Source organism: Camellia sinensis, chromosome 7, assembly GCF_055761805.1.
Source record: "Camellia sinensis isolate YWXY chromosome 7, ASM5576180v1, whole genome shotgun sequence".
Taxonomy (NCBI): Eukaryota; Viridiplantae; Streptophyta; class Magnoliopsida; order Ericales; family Theaceae; genus Camellia; species Camellia sinensis.
The window spans coordinates 99,504,882-99,525,227 of NC_138967.1; positions in this window are offsets into that span (position 1 = coordinate 99,504,882).

A 20,346-nucleotide genomic window follows, 5' to 3' on the forward strand; every position below is an offset into this window, starting at 1 on the left:
AAGGGCAAGTGATTTTAAACTTCGAAATTCTTGAATTTTGAAATTTCATTAAATGTATGATTTTTTTCTTTCTTTCTTTTTCTTAAGAGCTATCCAGATTGCAATTAGATGATAGCTATAGTAACAACAAAGTACTAAACATAAATAGTATTGAAACTGTATGGGCACGAAATATTTGTCACATGCATACTTGTCGTGATCAATCTTGTATATCTTCAAACGACGTCGTGTAATCTACAAAACAACTCAGGTGAACTACCCAACGGGTGTGTGTTGGAAAACTCCTCCGATACTTAAGTCAGTTTTTAAGATCAATATGGGAAAACTCTCAAGAGTGCCAATGAGTACAAATGCATTACCTTTTTCCAGGTCTATTTTTGATCTTTTATGTATTCCGCAAGGTAAACTCCTAATAGGACTCTAATTCCTCTTCATAGAGTCCTATCAAAAGTTCATCTCCTAAAGGATAATGCCTATCCTTTAACACTCCGATCTCCAAAGTCCAAGAAAAACAACACAACTCCTAGCTCGGTCAACAAGCTAAGAAATCCATTCCGGTTAGCCAGGGACCGATTAACTGTACCTAGAGAACTCAGTTGCTTTTAAGAATGCCAAACAACATGTTACGTCGGGCTATCCTTCGATGCAAGATCCAGCTCCACTGTTTGGCTTAGTCATATTGCCAACTCCACCGTCATAATCCACCAACTGTTGTTTAATTCTCCAATTAAGCTCAGCCGACTCCAAGTACAAGTTAGCTCAACCCAAACTCATAGGACCAAGTAACCGCAACTCGATTTGTTGCGTGGTGCAACGCAAGGCCTTTGCAAGCTAGCTAGACTCATTTTCATGCAACCTGAGCCCATCTCATTTGTGACAACCCCGACATACATACTATTATTTTCTATTATTTTATTTAGCATATTTGCATGAATATGTCTTTAATTTGAGCTTATTTGTTTGTTTATGAAAAATCTGTTAGAGTACCGACTTAGAATGTGAAATTGAAATCCCAAACGGATTCAAAAGCCAAAATTGATTAACTCAATAGGCTAGTTGGAATATTTAGAACCTTATGACAACTTTAATTAAAAATTGATTTAGATCAAAACAATTAGAATAAATTAATCAAAATTGATTAGAATTGAGATTAGTTAATTAACCTTAATCACCCTTGATTAGCTAAACATAATCAACATGTATATTTAGGCCATATAAGCTTAATTGAACTCACACTCTTCATCACATGAGTTGAAAATTGTAGAGAGGGAGTGAGAATTCAACAGTATAAAGAGAGAAGATGGAGAAAGTGTAGAGAATTGAAAGAGGATTGAAGAATTAAGCTAATTGACACATGAATTCAAGCCTTAAGTATGCTTTCAACCATAATTCTTGCAAATAATCTAATTAAGAATTGAATTCAACAAGTTTGTAGGACCATTTGCATGATTTGAGTAAGATAAGGTAGGATTTCCATGAATTGAGTCATTAAGAGTTTAATTGTATACATGCATGGATAAATCTCCATCTTTGGGAGTGAATTTCACCAAAGCTACCACATGCATGGGTTGCAAACACATGAACTTGAAGGGTTTCATGGTTTCATACCACGTTGTTGTGTTTTGAAAAGAAAAGAATCCAATTCAAGACATGCATGGTTTATAGCTAAGAGTTTTAAGTTTGAATTTGAGAATTGGACAATGATTTTGAGCAATTGGTTTCAAATTGACTATGTTTTCATGTTCTATAATGATTTTCCATGTTTTTGAACCAACCATGCAAGGTTTGAACCATTGAATTGCAAGTTTAAACTTCAAACATAATTTTGGAAATCCCAAAAATCGTCCAGTTCGCTTGAGCGATGGACCTGTGGCTCAAGCAAACTTCACATGCTCTCAATATTTTTGCAGATATTTGCACTTGGCTTGAGCAACCAAGTTTGCGCTCGAGCAATCCCATCTTTACATTGCAATTGGCTCAAGCGACCAACACGATGGCTCGAGCCTACATTAACACCATCTGGTACTTTTGCAGTCAGGTTACACCACTCGATCGACCAAATGTGCACTCGAGCGAACACCCTATTTTCAGCAACTTTTGAAAAGCTTTCATATGTGCATCCTTGCATCTTCATTCTCTCTTAGGCATTCGTTCACATGATTTAGACATCCTTAATCACAGAATAAGCTAGGAACACACATAAGAAGATCGAATTAAGAAACGTCATTAGTTTTGAACATATGTTTCAATGTGTGCTTTCATTATATGTTTTGTGTAGGTGTTCATCTGAGATCCAACATCTGTGCCAGCCCATTATGAGTAAAATCTTTGTAAAGATGTGTTTAAACCATTATTTTGAATTATTACAAAGACAAGTATTGTTTGAAATACTATTTTGCTATGAATGAATGATTGTCTCATTTGAAAAATAATTGTGGCATCCTTTAGTAAGGCCCTCACCCGGGAGAAACAATACCAAAGCCCTTTGTTTGATATGGCCCTTGCCTGGGGATAACAAGACCCTTTGTTATATGTACACAGAGATCTTTGTTGTTAACCCAAGTGGTCCCTTTGCTTCACCTTTAATGTCCCTTTGCTAGACCCAGTTGGTCCCTTTGATATGCCCACAAGGCCCTTTGTTTTGCAGTATTAGATGTACCACATATGAGTTATGCTTATGAACTTTTGAAGTAACAAGTACCATGTTATGATTTGCTTAGAACTCATGTGATATGATTCAAATTTTGCTAGACATCATTCATTTAACCTCTTTATACTAATTTTATTCATTGGGCTTAAGCATATCCCTTTCCTATATATATATATATATATATATGTAGGTGAGCAGATGAAGCGTCAAGTCTAGCTAGGCCTTGGAGTCCACCTTTTGTGAAGTCACTTTGAAGTGCTCCCGTGATAGGGCGTACTTGGACTCAAGGGAGCCAAGTTATGTTAACCCTTTTTTGTTTTAAGGCATTTTGTTTTTGTATCTTTATGAAGTCTTGATCGAATACTTAATATGTACGAAAAGTTCGACTGGATGTGTTGTATATCTGTATATGTATAAGTTCAAGTTTAATTACTTATGAAATTTCATTTATGCTTCGCTCGATGGATATGGTTATGTTTATTTATTGCTTCCGTAAGGCCCCGTTTACCATTATTAATTGTTTGTTTTGTCTTGAGGCGGGGTAATCTAGGATTACTGGCTAGTCATGCCCTAAACCTTTAGGGGCAGGTTTGGGTCATGACAAATAGGTATCAGAGCACGAGTCATATCTCACCCACTTGTCCATGGAGCTATAGAGAGTCTGGAAAAGACTTTAGAATTGCATTCATATGCATTTGAGCATTAAAGTGGAATGACTTGTGCAATTTGAATATGTAAAATTGAGTGTGTGAATATATTGTGTTTATTGTAATACAAAGTTTCATATAGAAAATGGTGAAAACAAGAGGGGATGAGCTGGAGGAGTCAACATCTTCAAGGCTTGACCGTATGAAGAGGATAATGCACGATATGGCCGAAGCTCTAAGGCAATAGCAATAGTGGCAACAACAATAACCGCCATCCCCACCTCCAATGCTTGCACTACCTCTACTACCAGGGTGCCAGGCAGGTGATTGCACCATTGGTTTGATCAAAGAGTTTAAAAAGATGAAACCACCATTGTTCCATGGCGGGGTTGATCCGTTAAAGGCAGAAGCTTGGGTTCTAGGGATCGAGAAATTGTTTAAGGTGTTTCCATGTACCGAAGCACAGAAAGCACTATTATTCGCATTCACATTAGAAGAAAAAACTAGAAGATGGTGGATGTTGGTTCGAGAAGAGAACACAGACATCACTTGGGCACGTTTCTTAGAAATATTTTATGAGAAATATTTTCCATAGTGCATCCGGGCTAGGAAAGTGTCTGAATTTGATCAACTTAAACAGGGAAACAAATCAATGTCGGAATACGTTGCGCCCCACATGGTTGATACAGACTATAAAAAAGTAAGGAAGTTCAAGAGAGGCCTTCAAGACTCAATTTTACAAAGAGTTAATGTACTAAAGTTGTCAAAATACGTTAATGTTTTGGACAGGGCACTTATGACGGAAACAAATTTGGCCACTCGTAGTTGGAACTATACATGGAAATGCAAAAGGAAGAACTTTAATACAAATAAGGGGACAACATTAGTGACGAGTAAGAAAGCAAAGTCGGGTAATTCTAGTAGTTCAAATAAGAGCGGTAACTCAGCACCAGTTTGTATAGATTGCGGAAGAAAGCATTGAGGTGTATGCTACTGGGCCACAAGGGCTTGTTTTCTGTATAGAAAGATGAGACATATGGAAAAAATAGTGTCCACAGCCTCAATAGGGTGGTAATCGAGGGGCTACAAGTTCGAAAGGGTCAGGACCAACTGCAAGAACTAATGCAACACCAGCTGTGGCAAGGGATAATCAAAGGCAAGGCAGGGTTTTCACACTTGTTCAGGGGGACACACAAAATGCAGAAACTATAGTTTTAGGTACACTCTCCATTTGTGGGCAACATGCATATGTGTTGATTCAGGATCTACCCATTCTTTTGTTTCTATGCTATTTGCTCATAAATTGAATAGACCATTGAAAGCCTTGAAATATATATTGTGTGTCATCACCATCAAGGGGATCTATGTTGTGTTCAACTGTTTCCCTACTTGTGAAATTTTACTTGAGAATGCTATTTTGTATGTTGATCTGTTACCCGTGGATATGACTCAATTTGACAATTGTAAACACCCGATTTTTGACCGCCCGCAAGACTTGGGTGCTTTGTCCTGAGCACTCAATGATGAAAGTTACATTGTCAATGGTTTGAATTCTCAATGAAGGAATCTGGTTTTTAGCCCTAGAAAATCTCAACCCTCCATTCCCAAGCTGTTTCTATGCCTATATACCACAAAAATCCATTTTTCAGCACCATGCCAATCTATACTAAGCCTAAACCAAAGGAACAGGGGATCCACATTGGGGCCCGGTCATGCCTTATTTGGGGCTGGCCATGGCTTTTGGGTGAGAAACACTGTTCTGGGCAGGAATCAGCCAACTGTCTATTTTTGAAGATATTTATGACCTATTTGGCTCAAATTTTATAAATACGAATTGATGCCTCAGTGTTAGGGGTTAGAAAAAATTTCCAAGAGTGTAAAAAATCTTTAAGAGTTTCTTCTTCCTTAGCAAGCTATCTTTAAGATATTCTATCATCTTTGAGCTATATCTATACACCATATACACCCTTAGAGCTGAACCTTGGAGCCTTGGTTGAGCCTTGAGAATCATAATTCAACCTTAAGGGTGTGCTAGGATCAAGTTTGGTTTATAACCAAAGCTTGCTCTCTTCAAGAGGTATAAGCTTGTTACCTTTTTAATTGCTTTCATTTAAAGCTCTCTCTATCTATTTCTTGTGTTTTTGTGTTGTTTTGGATCCATTTCAAGTGTTGGAACTTGTGGTTGAATAGCTGCCAAAGGTAGAGAGGCTTAATACCCTTTCTTGGACCTTACTTCGTAGCTCATTCCCTTTGTTTTACCATTATTTTTCTTGGCTCATAAACTGATTTTTAGAGTTTAAAAAGGCTGAAAACATGGTTTAGAAGTCTCAAAAGTGGAGGGGTTAGCCACCTCTCCTTGCTTTTGTTCACTAGCTTTGTATCTCCTTGTCTTTACCTATCTTTTGTGCCTTTTAAACATACTTTTAGCCATTGTTTTTTTACGTTTTAGGGGCTGTTTAGGGCTATTCTAATTCATTTACATAGTATATTCTTTGAATACTTTGCTTGTTGTGTTGTGCGTCCTCATGGCTTCGGTTGTTTAGGCCTTAGACACCGAGTCATTCAAGTTGATAGCTTTCTTTACTTAGTTTCTATGTAAAGAGTTTCATTTTTGGTAATAATCAACTTCTCATAATCATTCCTGCACCCCCCCCTTCTTTCTTGGTTTTCTTTGTTTGAGAGTTGTTTCAAGCGATTGATTGCTATCCGAGGCATGAAAAAGAGATCTCCTATGCTCAATGGCTTAATCTCTCTAGAGGTTCATCGTCAAGGCATAGTCTCTCTTTCGTGCTAAGGATCACTTCTCGTTTAACATTCCTCTTCGTTTAGTGGACTTAAATCTCATTATCGGACTAAATGATTAAAGAATGGAAAGGACTAATAAAATTGGCTTAAAATCAATGAAACCGACATAAAGAAGATGAATAACATTGGTTGGATTTGGCCGGACGTTATGCCAAGTCCATCACGTCAAGAGTCGTCATATATTAATTCATGATGATTTGATGAATTTTGAGGCGTGTCTACCTCTCTCTTTGAGCTAACTTCATGATTGGAGGGAATGGTGGTTATCTTTCATTGCATTTATTAACTTTTTGTCCAAACGTGCTCGAAATCATCAAGCAATGAACTTGCTATCATTGACGGTTTTGGAACTGAATTTGTTCTTCTCTTGAGTTTCCCCATGACAGAGAAGAGCAGAAGGGACAAACAAGGCTTAGAAAGGTTCTGTCGATATTGTTTTCACCTCAGAGCACAAAAATATTTTTCTGCATGAAAATAGGGCACGATCGGCCTTTTTTGGACCCGACTAGGCCTCATTGGGGGCCAACCTGGCTCCAATGTTTAGTAAACAGAGCATTTTGGCATAAATAGAGGGCAGTGACTGAGGGTGAAACAGAGTAGTGGCACAGAAGGCAAACAGAGCAGCTTCTGAAAACCGTCTTCATTGGCGCACATGCAATCCTTTTGCATCTTTAGTTGTGTAATGTTCATGTTATTATTGTTGTAATTACTTTCCATATTATTGTTGTAAGTATTCTTGTTATAATTATTGTTGTAATTATTATTGTTGTTTATTATATATTGATTGTAATTGTTAATTATTATCATAATATCTTCATTGTAATAAGTTAGATAGCTAGTTATTCATTTGGATTTGTAATAGTTAGTTTTAATTCGAACACTCGGACATTCAGACCCTCTTGCACGAGAGGCAAAATATGTAATAATTGTGTATGTCTTACAACTCTCATTTCTTTCTCTCTTTTATTTACCCGCTTATAATGGTAGCATCATATTTACTTAGCATTTTCCATGACTTGTATCCATTTGTCTTACACGCATAAGGATTTGGCTCATCATTCTAACTAATGTCAATTTCAAATTCTTTGCTCGAATACATGATCTATCCCATGTTTTGAATTGAATCACATGCCATGATAGTAGCCAAACTTGTTATCTACATAATGTATGCGCCGCATTAGTCATATTGCATTGTTTAGAAGCATGCATTCTTTTTCTAATTATTTTGCTTTATTTGGCTTGCCTTGGAGTACCAGGTGAGCATTTCTTGCTTTAGCATATTACATTGTATGTTTGTGTTTCCATATCAAGCATATTCCATGAGGCTAAGTGCTTAAGTGATATACTTGTTTGAATGCCGGTGGATGAAGGCCTTTTTACTTAAGTTGGAATAATTTGATTAATGTTAATACGAGCTCACTTTTTCAAGTGACATGTATTCAAAACACTCTTTCAAAACAAACATAAAACTCAAAGTATTCCAAAATTTTGTGAATTGGTCTATACTTGTGTGCATCACCTAGTAAAAAATTAGCACTAATAACCAGAACAGGAACATATAATGTAAATAAAAATCACATCATGATTAGTAGAGGCCGATCTTTGATCGGGGGAGTGGGGTACTCAATTAATGACCTTCCCTTCTCATACCTAAGTTCCCGAGCCGAGACACTTTGTTGATGACGGACTAATGGCCTTTTACGAGTCACAGGTTTTCTAAATTTTCCAAAAATATTTAGGTGGCAACTCTGAAATATGGCAAAGCAGTCCATTTTTGGCATTTTTGATTCAAAATCAATTTTCCAAAAGAATTGTCGGATTTGGACTCATTTGTGTTTATTTATTTCACATTATACTTGTGAAATCAGATTCAGAACCACAAGAGTCTAAATTGTAGGGCTAGTCGTATCCGAAAGGAGCACGAAAAGCAAGCTACAACATTATATTGGGTATGGATTGGCTATCTAAATATTATGAAACTATAGTTTGTGCCTCTAAACGAGTAATATTCCGACCACCGGGACAAAATTAATTTTATTTTGAAGGAAAGGGTGTAGTTCTCCTACCATACCTAATTTCTGCAATGAAAGCTCGAAAGTTGATTAATAAGGGATGTCAAGGGTATTTGTGTAACATACTAAATGTGTAAACTACAAACGTTACCTTAGATGACATTCCAGTTGTGAAAGATTTTTCTGATGTGTTTTCGGAAGAGTTGCTTGGGCAACTGATTGATAGAGAAATTGAATTTGTAATTGATGTAATACCGAGTACTCAGCTCATATCCAAAACTCCATATCGTATGTCTACTACTGAAATGAAAGAATTAAAAGTTCAGTTTCAGGAACTACTAGATAATGGGTTTATTCGGCCAAGTACATCATCGTGGGGTGCACCTGTATTGTTTGTAAAGAACAAAGATGGAACGATTTGCTTGTGTATTGATTATAGGGAGTTGAATAAGGTAACTATTAAAAACAAATATCCTTTTCCTTGGATTGACAACTTGTTTGATCAGTTACAGGGGGCCCAAGTGTTTTCGAAGATTGACTTAAGATCAGGGTATCATCAGTTGAAAGTAAAAGCCAAGGATATAGAGAAGATTGCCTTCTGGACCAGGTATGGACACTACGAATTCTTAGTTATGCCTTTTAGAGTTACCAATGCACCTGTAGCCTTCATGGATTTAATGAACAAGATCTTCAAACCATTTTTAGATGAATTTGTTGTGGTTTTGATCGATGATATTTTTATTTATTCAAAGAGTATGGAAGAACATGAACATCATCTAAGAATAATCCTTCAAACACTTAAAGAGAAACAACTGTATAGAAAATTTAAGAAATGTGAATTCTGGTTTGATGAAGTTACATTTTTGGGACATGTCATTAACAAAGATGGGGTATCTGTTGATCCACAGAAAATTAAAGCGATTATTAATTGGCCTACTCCAACTAATGTAACAGAAATTTGAAGTTTTCTAGGTTTGGAAGGTTACTACCGAAGATTTGTTAAGGATTTCTCTAAGATTGATGTACCATTGACTCAATTGACCTGCAAAGGAGAACCATTTGTATGGATAGATCAAGGGAATCGGCATTCTAAGACTTATAGATGAAGTTAACAACAGCTCCAATTCTGACATTACCCTTAAGTACCGAAGGGTTTGTAATTTTTAGTGATGCATCTCACAAAGGTTTGGGTTGTGTCTTAATGTAGAATGGCAAGGTAATTGGATATGCATCTCGACAGCTTAAACCACATGAGAAAAACTGCCCAACACACGACTTAGAGCTGGCAGCTGTTGTATTTGCATTGAAAATCAGGCACAACTACTTGTATGGGGCTAAATGTGAGGTGTACACGGATCACCGAAGTTTGAAATACTTCTTTACCCAAAAGGAATTGAATATGTGGCAGAGGCAGTGGCTTGAACTGATCAAGGATTATGATTTGCAAATTCATTATCATCTGAGAAAGGCTAACACCGTGGCTGATGCACTTAGTAAGAAGAGTATGGGGACATTGGCGTGTTTTCTTACTAATTGGAAGGAACTTTTGCAAGAGTTAGACAGACTTGAAATAGAAGTTGTGTATCATAAGCAAGATAGTATGTTGACTACAATGTTCGCATAACCGACTATCATTGAAGAAATCAAACAAAAATAGAAGGAAGATCAATTTCTTAAGAGGGTGTGTGACGAATTTGAGACCAAGTCTCGACCGGGCTTCATTATTGAAGATCAAGTGCTTAAGTTTTAGCGAAGACTTTGCGTTCCTAATGATACAGAATTAAAAAGGAGAATCCTAGACAAAGCCCAAAAGTCAATGTTTACTATGCATCTGGGGAATAAGAAGATGTGTCAAAACTTGAGGCAAGTATACTGGTGGCCAAACATGAAGAAAGACATTGCTGATTATAACTCCAAATGCGTCCAATGCCAACAAGTCAAGCTAAACACCAAAAATCTGTAGGCCTACTTCAGTCTCTTCCTTTTCCATAATGGAAGTGGGAACGTATAACTGTGGACTTCATAGTCAATGTACCTCAAACGCCTAGACGAATGAATGCTATTTGTGTTATTATTGATAGATAAACGAAATCTGCGCACTTTCTTGCTGTGAAAACCTCATTTAATGCCTATAGACTTGGCACTATTTACATTTATGACATTATTTGCTTACATGGGGTACCAGTATCTATTGTGTTAGATAGAGATCCTAAGTTTATTTCCAGATTTTGGCAAAGTTTGCAATAGGCAATGGGTACATAATTGAGGTTTAGTGCTACCTTCTGTCCACAAATCGATAGGCAAACTGATAGGACTATCCAAATGCTGGAAGACATGTTTCGTATGTGTGTTTTGGAATTCTAGGAGATATGAGGCGTATTGGCATGGCATATGAGGCGTTGTATGGAAGAAAGTATAGGTCTTTAATTTACTGGACTGAAGTTGGAGATAGGGCATTGTATGGGACTGGACTTGTGCAAGAAACAACTGAGAAGATAAAAATCATTCAACAAAGGCTCAAAATTACTCAAAGCTGACCAAAAGTTAAGCGGATCAGAGGAGGCGAGACTTGGAATATGAAGTAGGGGATCATGTGCTCATTAAACTAACACTAATGAAAGGGTAGACAAGATTTGACAGGAAAGAAAAATCAACTCCCTGCTACATTGGACCATTCCAGATCCTTGAAATGTTGGGTCCTGTTGCTTACCGTATTGCTTTGCCACTAGGAATGGAAAAGATGTACATTGTGTTTCATGTGTCTATACTCCGCGGGTATCTTAGAGATCCATTCTGTGTTATTGACTACCACCAAATAGCACTTGATGATGACATGATTTATAAAGAATGGCCAGTCCAGATTATTAGCCGACAAATGAAACAACTACAAAATAGATCAATTCCAATGGTAAAGGTAGAGTAGAGAGAACACTATGGAAAAGAGCCAACGTGGGAAAAAGAAGATGAGATGCGACAACAATACCCGCATTTATTTCCAAATGAAGGTAACTCAAGTTTGGCGGACTAAACTTCCTAAGGGGGGAAGACTGTGACAACCTTGATATACGTATTGTTATTCTATATTATTTTATTTAGCATATTTGTATCAATAAGTGTTTAATTTGAGCTTATCTATAATATTATGAAAAATTTGTTAGAGTACCGACTTAGAATGCGAAATTGAAAGTCCAAACGGATTCAGAAGCCAAACTTGATTACCTCAATAGGCTACTTGAAATATTTGGAACCCTATGGCAACTTTAATTAAAAATTGATTCAGATCAAAATAATTAGAATAGATTAGAATTAAGATTAGTTAATAAGCCTCAATCACCCTTGATTAGCTTAACATAATCAACATGTATATATAGGCCACATAAGCTTAATTGAACTTACACTCTTCATCACATGAGCTGAAAATTGTAGAGAGGGAGTGAGAATTCAACAATATAGAGAGAGAAGAAAGAGAAAGTGTAGACAATTGGTAGAGGATTAAAGAAAAAAGCTAATTGACACTTGAATACAAGCCTTAGGTATGCTTTCAACCATAATTCTTGCAAATAATCTAAGTAAGAATTGAATTCAACAAGTTTGTAGGACCATTTGCATGATTTGAGTAGGATAAGCTAGGATTTCCATGAATTGAGTCATTAAGAGCATAATTGTATACATGCATGCATAAATCTCCATCTTTGGGAGTGAATTTCACCAAAGCTACCACATGCATGAGTTGCAAACACATGAACTTGAAGGTTTTTATGGTTTCATACCACCTTGTAGTGTTTTGAAAAGAAAAGAATCCAATTCAAGACTTGCATGGTTTATAGTTAAGAGTTTTAAGTTTGAAATTGAGAATTGGACCATGATTTTGAGCAATTGGTTTCAAATTGACTATGTTTTCATGTTCTATAATGATTTTCCATGTTTTTGGACCAACCACACAAGGTTTGAACCATTAAATTGCAAGTTCGAACTTCAAACATAATTCTGGAAAACACAAAAATCGTCCAGTTCACTCGAGCGATGGACTCGTGGCTCGAGCGAACTTCACATGCTTCTAGTATTTTTGCAGACAATTGTAATTGGCTCAAGCGACCAAGTGTGCGCTCGAGCGAGCCCGTCTTTACACAGCAGTTGGCTCGAGCGACCAATGTAATGGCTCGAGCCTACATTAACACCATCTAGTACTTTTGCAGTCAGGCCACACCGCTCGAGCGACCAAATGTGCACTCGAGCGAACACCCTATCTTCAGCAGCTTTTGAAAAGCTGTCACATGTGCATCCTTGCATCCTCATGCTCTTTTAGGCATTCTTTCACATTATTTAGACATCCTTAATCACAGAATAAGCTAGGAACATACATAAGAAGATCGAATTAAGAAATGTCATTAGTTATGAACGTATGTTTCAATGTCTGCTTTCATTTTGTGTTTTGTGTAGGTGTTCATCTGAGGTCCAACATCTGTGTCAGCCCACTATGAGTAAAATCTTTGTAAAGATATGTTTATACATTTATTTTGAATTACTGCAAAGACAAGTATTGTTTGAAATACTAGTTTGCTATGAATGAATGATTGTCTCCTTTGAAAAATAATTGTGGCATGCTTTAGTGAGACCTTCGTCTGGGGTAAACAATATCGTGGCCCTTTGTTTGATATGGCCTTTGCTTGGGGGTAATAATACCACGGCCCTTTGTTATATGTACACAGAGATCTCTGATGTTGGCCCAAGTGGTCCCTTTGCTTGACCTTTAAGGTCCCTTTGACATGCATACGGGCCCTTTGTTTTACTCTATTAGATGTACCACATATAAGTTATGCTTATGAACTTTTGAAATAATAAGTACCATGTTATGATTTGCTTAGAACTCTTGTGATATGGTTCAAATTTTGCTAGACATCATTCATTTAACTTTTTTATACTGATTTTACTCACTGGGCTTATGCTCACTCCTTTCCCCTATATATATATATATATATATATATATGTAGGTGAGCAGATGGAGCGTCAAGTCTAACCAGGCCTTGGAGTCCACCTTTTGTGAAGCCGCTTTGAAGTGCTCTTGTGATGGGGCGTACTTGGACTCAAAGGAGTCAAATTATGTCAACCTCTTTTTGTTTTAAGCCATTTTGTTTTTGTATCTTTATGAGGTCTTGATTGAATGCTTAATATGTATGAAAAATTTGATTGGATGTGTTGTATATCTGTATATAAGATGTATGTATGAGTTCAAGTTTAATTACTTATGAAATTGCATTTATGCACCGCTCGATGGACATGGTTATGTTTATTTGTTGCTTCCGCAAGGCCTCGTTTACTATTATTAATTGTTTGTTTTGTCTTTGAGGCCGAGTAATCTGGGATTACTGGCCGGTTACGCTCTAAACCTTTAGGGGGCGAGTTTGGGTCATGAAATCATTTGTGCGGCCTAAATCCAAGATCCATGTAAAATTAGCTCGGCTCCGAATCATGCAAACAACTCACACAATGCATGTTGAAAGGCTCAAGTACCGAAGCTAGTGAAGCACATTACACTAGAGGCATGCAAGGCGATGTTCAAATGACACAACCAACTCCAAACAGACCTTAACCAGGCCCAAAACAGTGGCAAAATGAGCCAAGATGGTGGCTTGAAAGGCATAAGAATGAAGCTTAATGCAAAGGCTCATAAATGGGGTATAATGATGCAACTCTCAAACATATTGAAAGAGTGACAAACATGAGAATATGGCCAAGAAATAAACTCTGAAATATCATGCTCAATGATGCTAAAACATGCAAACACCTCAAGTTAAGCATGCAAGGGGATTCAAAACTCAAGGCTAAGCAAGGCTATTACACTACAACCATACATGGCAAGCATCATTCGACCAAGAGACCTCAAAACAGAGCTAAGGAAGCCCAAAATATGAACAAAATCAGTTTGGAGCATGGCCAAAATATGCTAGCATAGAGGGCCAAAACAACATGCATTATAAGCTAGTGAACATGATTTACAGTACAAGCATGTGAAGCATATGAGAGGCTACCAAACCAGCCAAAAACAGAATCATGGCATGCCAAATGATGGCCAAAAACCCACTGAAACATGACCAATACATGCAAGAATGAGGTGTTACTTTGATAGGCTATGCAAGGGATTGTTCTACACATGCAAGAGGCAAACAAAAGGTGACCAAACCAGCCATAGACAGAGTCTAGGCAGATCCTAAAAGTCACTAAAAAGGGCCTGAACCAAGGCTAGGAAGTGTGGAAATATATGCTCCCTTGGAAAGCCAAAAATGCAAGCAAACAAGGCCAAAAGAGAGAAGGTCACCCCTCTCTGATTTTGGCCCTCAAAACCACATGCCAACCACTGAAAATCTGCTGGATTTCAATGGCTAAAGGGCCAAGCAAAGCTCAATACAAAGGTCTCATGGCATGACTCAAAACAAGGCTAAATAGAGCATGCAAGAGGGTAGATGACCCCCAACACCAAAAGAGCCTTAAATAAAAATGAAAATCACTTAAATATGAACATTTTTTCAGTTGACAACAAAGCTCAAATAAGCACGAAAATGAGGCTAAGAGAAGGATCAAAATAATGCCTAAAAGAGGGAAAAGTGATTACCCTTGAAGCTCATCAAAACCAGCAAACTTTGGGACCAAAAACCAGCTCTTTAACCTCTTAAAACAACCTCCAAGAACCTCAAATCAATGCTGGAAGTGTATGGCTATGAGGTGTAGTGTAAAAGGGTCAAGAACAATGCACCTTATGAGCCAAAATATAGAGGTATAGAGAGATATGTATTGTTTTGCCTTAGAGAAATTTTGAACCTTTTTCAAGGAGGGGGAGGGCCTCTCTTATAGAAAAACAAGGCCAAAGCTTCTTCAAGAAGCTAAAAAAACAAGGCTCAAGATCCTCCATAGGGAGGATACAGTCTGTGCCTTCCAGCTGGCACAGCTGGCACCCACTCAAACAGACAAAATAGGAGGGAGTTGGCTGACCAGAAAAGGTGGTTGGCCGACCACTTTCCCTGGTCGGCCGACCAGGGTAGGTGGTCTCCCACACAAAAAAGTGGTTGGTGGCTCCATTTGGTGGTCTCCACTTTGAAAACAAGCTAGTGGTGTGGTGGGAGACTAGCAAATGTGGTCCAAAGACCAAGAAAATAGCTTCTCGACAAGAAAACCAGCTGGCGGGGAGAAAGTGGTCTCCAAGGAGAAAAGGTGGTCTCCCACCCTTGTACCACCTCCCAACCAAGGAAAACAATGTTCATGCCAAAAATGAACCAACATGGATGCAAAACGAGAGTTTGGGGGGCAAAGCGCGCGGCCAGGTGCCCCGAAAATTGTCTGTTGAGCACCAAAAGTAGCGTACGGCCACAAAAGTGGTCTCTCGGACCACAGTGTCCCTCTAGATAGAGGAAACAAGGTGTGTTCCAAAAACCATGCCAAACGGAGAATGTTAAGTGGTCCCGAGCCAAGGCCCATGGCTGACGGCTTCGAAAAACCGGAAACTAGTCTCCAAACAGGAACAGTGGCCTATGACCACGAAAAGTAGCCTACGACCACTGAGAGATGGTCTACAAGACCTCTCCCTTCCTTCAGGAAGAGAAAACAAGACCTGGTCCGCAGACCGAGTCAAGGCACAAAGGGTCCCGAGGCCCGAAGGTGAGGCTCTCGGCCAAGAACTCTGAAACCTCGAAACGAGCACAACATGCACAATCACCGAGCGCTCAATCGATGATGTCCGAGTCTTAAGGTCGGTCAAAAATGGGGTGTCTACAGTTGCCCCTCTTTGACAGAACTCGAAAGTCATATGTGACGGGAGTGAATGTCAAAGCCCAGAGACGACCCATTTTTGACAAGGCCGAAGACTTAGACAAACAAGCGAGATAATCAAAAAGAAGTGCCCGCAAGCAGGGGCAAAATACAAAGGGTATGCACAAAGCCGAGTATAACTTATGGTCATGTAAAGAAAACTGTAATGAAGCAAATATACACAATATATGCAATAATTTTAAGCAAGAATGCAAATCAAACTACATTTCATGCAGTAAGAATGTAAGAGAATTATACAATTCTCGCTACGTCTCACACGGAGAATACAATACCGTCCAATTCGTCTGGTTGCACCAGCTTCAAATGAACCGTACATACAATATCGTCTGGTCGCACCAGCCTCGAACGAACTGTACATACAATATCGTGCTTGTAAAAGAGAGAAACTTAACAGGTACAATAGAGTTAGCAACACATGTTCAACGCTATATCAACGCGGATACGTACGACGCTAATGGAAAAGTGCATAGCAATGCAAGCGAAACGTGCGTAACGACGCAAGTTAAGTATGGATGGGTGGTCATACCAGTGAAACGTGTACAACGATACAAGTAGTGTGCATAACAATACAGGACAAGTGCAACTTCAAAGCATGTTTGAAACAAAACGCTGAGTAAAGAAGTGCAAGCCTCGAAGAGAGCAATTCAAACGCGACCTCAGATTTACCTCTCGGAGGGGTTGCAACCTACTCAAAAAGGATACACCTTGCTCTTGGCGAGTAACGGCGAGTCACGCACTGAAGACTTGATTTGAAGTTCCCGCGGAGGCGTTTCACGCCGAAGAGTGCACTTTTCTTGTACTTTCTCGAGAGCCGGGGACTCCAATCATCACCAAAATTCACAAGGAGAACAAAGGGACCTGGGAGACCACCCAGGAGGGCCATCGACCAATTTTTGCTCACAGGGTGGTCGGCCGACCAGTTTACTAAACTTGGGGCAGTTTGGTCCTTTTATGCTCGGTTCTTTAAATACACAAATCCCAATCACTTTTGCTCACACCCTTTAGGCCAAAATCAGCCCCCCTTCCTTCCTAGACCATTTTCTCCCTCATATATGCGCTTTATATGCGTTTTCCAATGCCCGACGCGAAGTTGTTTCACAAAAACTTTCAGTTCTTTTCACTTTGAACCGATTAAAATTTGATTTCGGAGCTTCTTTCTCCATTTTCACCACTTGAGGTATGTTTTTCTCGAAGTTTGGCACATTTTCTTGAGAGTTGACTTTTGTTGACTTTTTCCTTTCCTGAGAGTTGACTTTTGTTGACTTTTTATGATTTTGGCTCATTTTGCTCATTTTTGCAAATTTCTTTGGATGGCGGATCATTTCCATCACGGGGGAGGTTCTCCACATGCCAGGGACGAGCCAGACATCATGTCACTGCCTCCGAGGATTCGGCCTTTTGACCTCGAGAGGTACGACCCTCCGGAGCATGTCCTACTTCCTACCACCTTCTATCATTTTACTGACTGAGCGACGAGCACCCGCGGACCTACTGCTATGGGAGCCAGCGTCTCATTTATCCTACCAGGCGCAAGAGGTACGTACCTTACTTCCACGTTCTCTGCAATGTATTATGCATTTCTTGCACATTTCATGCTTTTGCTATGTATTTTATCTGTTCGTTCTGAAGACCTTCACACACCACTCGGTCTATTTGGCACACAGCTCATATATAGAAATACTCTGGTCATTTTAACACGTGGCTCACAACACAGTATTCTGTCCATTTGGGCACACAGCTCACAACACAACACACGGTTCATCCTGACCACACAGTTTATCTCGGGCACACAGCACACATTTTTTTTTTTGGTACACAGCTCGTTCTTCTGGCACACAGCTCGTTCTTCAGGCACACAGCTCTTTTTCAGGCACGCAGCTTATTCTCGGGCACACAGCTCATTCTCGGGCACACAACTCGTTTTTCTGGCACACATCTCGTTCTTTGGGCACACAACTCATTTTTCTGGCACACAGCTCGTTTTCAGGCATACAGCTCGTTTTCGGGCACACAGCTCGTTTTTCTAGCACACAGCTCGTTCTTCGGGCACACAACTTATTTTTCTAGCACACAGCTCGTTCTTCGGGCACACCGCTCTTTTCTAGGCACACAACTCGTTTTTCGGGCCCACAGCTCATTTTCGGGCACACAGCTCGTTTTGTTTGAACACACAACTCACACATTTCATTTGCACGCAGCTCAGACCTTTCAATCCTGGACACACAACCCATATATTTTTGTTCGCACGCAGCCCATACATTCCACTTTGAACACACAGCTCAAACCTTTCAATTCTGAACACACAGCCCATTTATTCCATTTCTAAGCACATAGTTTATTTACTTCATTTCTGAACACACAGTTCATTTACTTCATTTGCACGCAGCTCATACATTTTATTCTGAAACTAAATACATCTGTTCATTCCGAATGCAGGTATCTTCCCATTCCACACGGGGCTATGGGTCGATCCTTGCTAAGGAGTGGTATGCAGAGCTCCCAGATGCTGTTCGCCATATCGTGGATGAGGCAGGATTTGGACCTTTCTGCGCAGGGCTATCTTGTTATTCGGTGAGCAGGACCCTGATGGGGGCACTTGTGGAGAGATGGTGGGCCACCACCAACTCGTTCCACTTTTCAGCTACTGGGGACATGACGATGACCCCATTTGACTTTGCCATGCTGACTGGCCTTGACATGGCCAGCCGACCGGTCCCTTATGACGCAGTATGGGCGAGTGGGAGGCGGCTTGGATTTATCTGCTGGGAGCCCGCCCGCCGATCGACAGATCATCTGGTAGAGTTAGATACACCTGGTTTCCCATGCAGTACAAGGGGACTATGCCCAAGACCATCGAGGAGATAGATCAGTATGCTCGGGGGTTTTTGATGTTCCTCATCGGGACCACTTTGTTCTCCAACAGGGGGAACACAGTTGGACGTTATCTGCTCAGTGCTTTAGTAGACTTATCCCAGGTCAGCCAGTATGATTGGGGCGGCGCCGGCATCGCTACCCTTTACTGTTATATGAGTACGACCTCTCGCAGGCGGGGGAACATAGTCAGTGGCTATTGGAGAGCCTGGGAGGTACTTTCTATCCTCTTGATTTACACTCCTGTTTTTCATTATCTGTACACTGCACACACGACACACTTTTCATTCTATACTCTACATTCTGCACTCAGCATTCTGTATTTTTCGTATATTCTGTATTCACATTATGCACTCAGCACTCTGTATTTTGTATACATTCTATATTCTGATGGCCATTGTTCTGTTTTTCACAACTATGGGTTTATGCATACTTCCTAACGTTGGCCCCAGAGCTCAAGGTGGAGGCACCTCTTGAGATCCCCTACTCTCGCAGATTCGAGGGCCGGTGCCGGCCGAGGACTCGGGAGACTCTGCCCTTCCTTCGGCAGTTCTTTGATACTGTGTGGGCAACCGAGGTAATCTAGAACTCTCAGTTCTTCAGCAGTGCTTTGGTTCATCTTGCATATTTATGACATCTAATCAGTTTGTGCACTTGTTATCCGCAGATCACTTGGGAGCCTTGGATACCTTTGGGAGGAGATACCCGTTTCCGATTCCCTGGGGCGTGGGCCTCTTCTCGATACCGGATTTTATTTGAGGGACCAGTGGGCAGGGCCTGGTTTTTGGGGGATCACTTCATGCGTCAGACGATGGGCATCCCCGATCAGGGTATCCCGACAGCACCTCCACGGGATATGCGGTCCACTGAGAGACTCACTCCCCGGGACATCGAGGAGGCTATAATGGGCACTGATGTAGTTCTACTCTTGGAGGAGGGGAAGTACGCGACCTACCGCCATACGTACTTGATGCCCCCATTGACAAGTATCCGTACTCTTACGAGGAGGGCTGTCGGTGCATCATCGTCGAGCCGAGTCCGGGCTGCAGATACCCCTTCAACTAGTAGGGCCGGCACATCGAGAGGCGTGGCTGGACTGATTCCCCTGACTTACCAGCATGCTGGGTGGCCAGACCTCCCAACCGAGCTGACAGGATGGCGGTACGGGACATTTTACCCCATTCCATTAGAGCCACCAGTGCCCGATCATCGATATGTTAGTGACCCTGACTCGCCACCGGTATGCTTTACAATTTTGATGTAACATTCAGTTATTTAGACATCCATTCATTCACTGATGACTTGAGCTTGTATCTGCAGCCTCCCAGAGAATAATGTGACGGGTTACTCGGAGTGGTGGCCTCACTCGAGAGCATGGTTTTGCGGAGAGAGACGCAGCTGTTCATCGCCGGTGTTTCAGTACTTTCCAATTTTCTTGCATTTATCATACTTCTGATGACATGCTGAATTTGACCATTTCACTGCGTTGGTTGACTGCATGTATAGAGCACATCTGACACACACCACATTCATATTCTGT